The sequence below is a fragment of the Podarcis liolepis genome (assembly GCF_965112155.1).
Source record: "Podarcis liolepis genome assembly, chromosome: 14".
Lineage (NCBI taxonomy): Eukaryota > Metazoa > Chordata > Lepidosauria > Squamata > Lacertidae > Podarcis > Podarcis liolepis.
Window position 1 is genome coordinate 27,453,134 of NC_139569.1, and position 6,335 is coordinate 27,459,468.

A 6,335-nucleotide genomic window follows, 5' to 3' on the forward strand; every position below is an offset into this window, starting at 1 on the left:
GGTTTAACTCACAGCGCCACCCGCGTCCCTTTTATTGGGGATACCATTTTACAAATGGGGAAAAAGCTCCTTCTCTGGTGGGCATCCTCTTCACTTCCAGTGGAGGAAGCACAGGGAAATGTGGGCAGGATACATACCGCTGGATCATCTTGCCCTCTGCAACCAGATTGTTACTAAACTCAGGCAAAATAAGTTTCTAGAGCCAAGAGGTTAAGACAGTCAGACAAATTCATTTTCATTGTCATTTATTTGTATGCTACCTTTGCAAGGTTAGGCTACGCTCCCATTGGCAGTCTTCCAGATACAAACCATAAAGGGTATAGAATCATAGAACTGTACCATTGGGCCATTTAGTCCAACCTGCTGCACTGCAGAAATCATTGGGAAATCATAGGTATGTGCATGGACAGGCTACCCAAGAAGACTACACCAGCAGTTCAGACCGAGTCAGTTCATATTTTATTTTTATTGCTAGTGTGGGTGGGTAGGTGGGTTCGAATATAATTTAAGGAGGACAGGGAGGAAGTCTGATTCTTTGAGAGGGCACACAAAGGTGACAGTGAACTTGTCAGCTCAGGGAACAATGAAACAGACCTCAAATGAGTGCCCATCACTGTGTGGTCCACCCTGGAACATGCTGGGACCCAGAGTTTAGTACATTGTATTTTGGACCCTGATCTCTGGAGCCTGAGACAGGCATTCACTTCATCAAGGATGCTTTTGGTCCTATCCACATTTTCTTTCGCATCCTGCTCGTCAGTCTGGAGGTGCAGGATGGAGCCGTGAGTTTCCTAGGCTTTCAATATTTAAGTGAGAGGTGCTCCATTACAGGGTAGGCGATGTGCAAAGCCCAGGAGCAATTCACCAGGAGAGTCAATTATTTATTGTGCAAGTTTAAACTGGGTCTCTTGCAGCACCTGTATCAGCTGCATCTCAGCCCCAGGCCTGTGGCCAACAGCAGGAGAAGAGCTGAAGATTGGCATCAGAGCACCGGCCGAAGGTCCCAGGTTCAAAGAATGGAGGGAGGACTGAAAAGCCTGGAGAGCTATTGCTGTCAGTCGGTGTACGCAATACTGTTGTGGGTTTGGGCGTCAATGTCCCTTCCAGTTCTTGGGATCCTGTATCTGTGGGGTGAAATGTATGAGAGCAAGCTTGTCGAACCAGTCTCTGGTAATGTAGGCAATGGTTTTGGCTGCCAAATTAAGCACCACAATTAGCATAACCAAAGAAGCTGCTCTGCACCATAGAACAAATGAGTGGATGTTTCCTCCACCCTGCTCACCTAGCTGCTAGGTAGGAGAACAAGAGCCAGTGTGGTGTGTGAGACACTGCAGTTTCTGCTAACCTTTGTTCCAAGGAAACAGGAAATGGGTAAGTGCCAGGAACTCCTCTCACCACTCAGAGACTGGGGTGGTGCGTAGGAATGCTGACATACCTACCAAATGCTCCAGAAAAAACGGGACATGCCAGAGAAATGGAGCAGTTGGCTTGAGGCCATTGAGCCAGTCTACAGTGGTACCTCGGCTTAAGTACTTAATTCGTTCCAGAGGTCCGTTCTTAACCTGAAACTGTTCCTAACCTGAAGACCACTTTAGCTAATGGGGCCTCCTGCTGCTGCTGTGCCGCCAGAGCACGATTTCTGTTCTTATCCTGAAGCAAAGTTCTTAACCTGAAGCACTATTTCTGGATTAATGGAGTCTGTAACCTGAAGCATATGTAACCCGAGGTACCACTGTACTTTACAGTGGAGCCAAGAATTCGAACCCAAGACTGTGTTTCAAGAGGAGTGCTTCAACCTCAACAGACTTCTGGCTCTCAGCTGAGTTTGTCCTCACAACAAACCAGCTTCCCTCCCCATTATGACGCTGCCAACACTTCCCAGTAGCCCCATCTCCAGTTCCACAGTGGCAATTCCACGAAGAGAGAGAGAGTGTGTATTACAAGGAGCATCAACATCTAGGATAACAGGTAACCTTTCAGCTGAGCTTCAAAAGGGCAGTAACTGAAACTCATCATGAAATTTTGATAGAGCGTTCAGCATGCAGTTTGGAGAAAGGCTGGGCTTCCACACTGGCCCTCCTGACAGACACCAGCTGTCCCCAACCTGGTGCCCACCAGAGTCAGTGTGGCATAGCGGTTAGAGTGTCAGACTAGGACCTAGGAGAGATCAGGGTTCAAATCCCCACTTGGCCATTAAGCTCACTGGGTGTGACCTTGGGCCAGTAACTGCCTCTCTCAGCCTCACCTACTTTGCAGGGTGGTTGTTGCGATAATAAAATGGGTGGAACTATGTACACCTTGTGTTTCTTGGAGGAAAGTTTGGATATAAATGGAATAAATCAGGGTTTCCCAAATGTGGGTCTCCAATTACTTTTGGACTACAATTCCCATCATCCTTGACCAATGGTCCTGCTAGCTAGGGATGATGGGAGTTGTAGTCCAAAACCAGCTGGAGACCCACGTTTGGGAAACCCTGGAAGAGATAAATAACTTTTGGACTACAACTCCGACCGACCCCAACCGTGCCCAGGAAAATATACACTGTTGATGGCAGAAAATAGGGGCGTCGTAACAATATTAACAATAATTTTATTATTTATACTCTGGCCAGCTTCCAACATATATAAAAACAATGAAGCATTAAACATTACAATAATCTTCTTTATACAGGGCTGCCTTCAGATGTCTTCTAAAGGTTGTATAGTTACTTATCTCTATGGCTCAGGGGTCACATAACTCCATACCCTCCAACGTTTCCCCAATGAAAATAGTGACGTCTCCATACGCTCCAGCATTTCTCTGATGAAAATGGGGACGTTCTAAGGAAAAGCAGGACATTCTGGAATCAAATCAGAACTGGCTCTGGAATCAAATCAGAAACCAGTCCCAAATCTGCGACAGTCTCTGGAAAATAGGGACACTTGGTGGGTCTGACATTAAAAAACCCCCATGAAACATTTTAAAAAAACTTCCCTATACAGGACTGCCTTCAAAGGACTTGGGAGGTCAGCTAACTCCATACCTTCCAACATTTCTCAGATGACAATAGGGACATCCTAAGGAAAAGCAGGACATTCTGGGGTCAAATCAGACACCGGGATGGCTTTTGTAAATCTGGGACTGTCCCTGGAAAATAGGGACACTTGAAAAATCTGCACCCCTCTCAGAAGCGTGGGAAATGGCGGACCAGGAGATTGTATTCTCTGTGGGGAGGGAGTTCTACAGAGATGTTTGGCACCTTCAATACATACAGAAGACATGCCTTTTTTTCTCTGGGCCTTTGGCATTTTAAACCTTGGTTCAGGACTCACCCGACTCCCTTGATTGCCTTTAACTGTTTTTCATATAATATTTTTACAGTGGCCGTAACTCAACCATGGCGAATGGCAGGTAAGAATTCAGCTTACAACAATGGTGGTCTTTATGGCGAAAGAACAAGGTTTTTCCAGGCTTGTGTGCCGTGAATATCAGCACATTTCCTGCAACGCTGAGAGGTTTGTGTTCACCTGCCAGATGGCCCACCTCTAGAAGGTCTGGGCTCTGGGTGCCAGTTGTTTTTGCATTTTGATGAGCTGAGCACATGCCGACCCCAAACATCTGGAGTTGCCATGTGGCGTCTCCAGCAGGCCGGTCCATCGCTACCACCGCCCTGCCCATCCTCACTCCAGGCCTCCAAATAACAGAGGATTAATTATTCATCGCTGAGATATTGGTGGCGCAAAGGGGTCGGCTGCGACTTTGATTAAAAACCCAGCGAGTAATGAATATTCAAGGACCGGCGTCTCCCCAGAGCGACAGAAGTGTCTGGTTTCCAACACTTCCTCCAAATTAAGAAAAGGCAAACGAGACAGGGCCTTAATAAATAATATTCCCAAACTGAGAAGAAGCAACAGCCTTCGTTTTGCGATATTAGCTTCATTAACACCTACCCTTTCTCCAGGTAGAGCGTCTGTCCCCACAAACACACCCAAGAACATTCACACTTGCCGTTCCCAATCAGGACTCGGGGAAATGTTTGCACTGGAATCTGAATCGAGGACAGGGTGCGTGGAAAAGGCGGAGGCAATTTCCATTCTGCATTGTGACTCGGCAGCCATTTAATTATTTTAATTAGCCTTAATTAGTGGCAAATTTACAATGATATGCTTGATACCTGGCATTAAATCTTTCATGCATAAATGTTTTGTTAAAATGAGGGTTGGGTGGGGGGAGAAGAGAGAGAGAGAGAGAGACAAGTGGCTCCTTGCCAGCAATTAGTGCTGAATGCTCTAACGAAGGATTACGGCTTGGCTATGATTCATTATGACAGGCTTTGCAAAAAAAAAAAAAAAAAAAAAAGGAGAAACAAGTTGATAGATTTTTTAAAAAACAAGAAAGCATATCTGCATTTCTTTTTTCTTTTTGCCTGCATTCTTGTGGATTTAGGACAGCTTAATTTCAAACAAGGAGGCGCTAACTGCTGTACTGTGTTTGGGATTAAGTTCTTGGTGGCACAAAATATTAGCATGGAAAGGTGATCAAGGAGGACACACCAGCCCTGGACTGTTCCTAACTCTCACCCAGTTTCTCTGCCTATAACTTTCAATGGGCTTACTCTCTGTAGGACGAATGTTGGCAAAAAACCCGACAACCCTCCTTTGGTCGGGCTTCAAACGCAGGTTAGCGGCATTCAATATCCAATCAAGTAAGTCTGTAGATCACCTGTTGTGAAAGGGCCAGAATGGGAATGTGGGCAGGAGGCAAATATTGTCCACTGTTATCTGGTGGGGGTGGGTAGGAGGAAATCCAACAAGATTTTTAATTTTTAATTTATTTTCCACCATTTCTTTACTACTTGACTGCAGACCCACCAAGTATCCCTATTTTCCAGGGACAGTCCCATCCTGGAATTACAGAAGCCAGTTTCTGATTTGATCCTGGAATTTGGTTTGATTCCTTAGGACATCCCTATTTTCATCGGAGAAATGTTGGACGGTATGGAGTTATGCAACCCCTGAGCTAAGGAGATAAGTATCTATACAACCTTAAGAAGACATCTGAAGGCAGTCCTGTTTAATGTTTCATTATGTTCTTATATATGTTGGAAGCCACCCAGAGGGGCAGGGTATAAAATAATAAAGTTGTTGTTGTTATGGAATATGATGTCCCTATTTTCATTGGAGAAATGTTGCAGGGTATGTGCCTAGACTTGCATTCAGATGGAAGGCCAGATCCTGCAACCTTGTGCAACCTCTTGCTCATGTCTTGCAGTAGAAATGATGGGGCAACTTATTTAAAGGGACACTTAGCTCTCGGCATGGGGACAGAATGGGGATTTTTATTTTCTGTTGGTGCCTTCCAGAAACCAGCAATCAGTCTGTGGAGAAAGCTTACAGGAGCTCATTTCTCCCTGCCTGTGGTTGCCTAGCAGTTCAGTCGAAATATATTAAGAAGGAAGATCCTGTTTTGCACCACCCGGGCGCCCTCTGCTTCCTCATTAGCGGGTAAGAAATAGGAGATTGTGAACTGAAATGCACCTGGCCAGCTGCTGGGGGGGGGGTGCGGAAACACAAGCCTCATTTGCATTTTTAACCCCAGATGAAGAAGGCGGTTGGAAAATCCAAAACGTAAGCAACAGCGAAGCACGGCAGGGAGAAAATACGTTGAGCAAAACCCGGTGCATTGGCCAGTGTGAGGAAACCACAGCTCTAAATGAGAAGCGAAATCAACCCCAGCAGTGTCAGAGGGGCAGCGGTCTAATGTTTCAATTAGAAACTCTCCAAAGTTCACCCAGAGATCCATGTTTACGTCTCTCTGGCCGCAGTCGATGAGGCAATGAGGTGCTCCGCTCTGCACGGTCCATCGATCTTCCGTCTCCCACGATGGTGGGGAAACAACCGGAGGTCAATAAGCAACACGAGGCAAAAGGCACAGCTGTCAGATCAGGCTTCCTGAAGCATTTCCTTTTCACATCCGTGGCCCAGTCGATGCCCCAAATCGAACAATTTTGTGGGAAGTGTGTACTTAGAAAAGGCAACTGCTGGAGCATGTGGAGGTGAAAGCTATGAACACAGGGCAGACCTCCTCTGCAGGCTTTGTGACATGATTTTGAAGTTCTTTCTTTCCTTAGTTATCTGTCCCTGTGCTGCAGGATCAGGCTCTTAGCTAGCTTCTGACTGGAGCCTTGTGGCATCTGCCAACCCCTCTGAATTCCCAGCTCTGGACTGCAAAGCCCTTCAAAACAGGAGACTGCTTCAGAGAAAGGGCTGCAAAGCAAGACACCTGTCTCCTCGCTCCTAGTTTATCATCTACGAGAAACAGAATGTTCATGTTATATTAGGGATCTGATCCAAAAT

The 6,335-nt window shown here is 46.1% G+C and overlaps 1 long non-coding RNA gene across 1 annotated transcript; it reads right to left on the minus strand.

Annotated features, from left to right (window-relative positions):
• Nucleotides 1-447: 447 nt before the first annotated feature.
• Nucleotides 448-6,126, minus strand: LOC310693343. Its single transcript, XR_014519108.1, has 2 exons — nucleotides 3,930-6,126; nucleotides 448-2,819 (listed from the first exon to the last, which is right to left on the minus strand). It is a non-coding gene; the product is annotated as an uncharacterized lncRNA (long non-coding RNA).
• Between the last annotated feature and the right edge of the window lie 209 nt (nucleotides 6,127-6,335).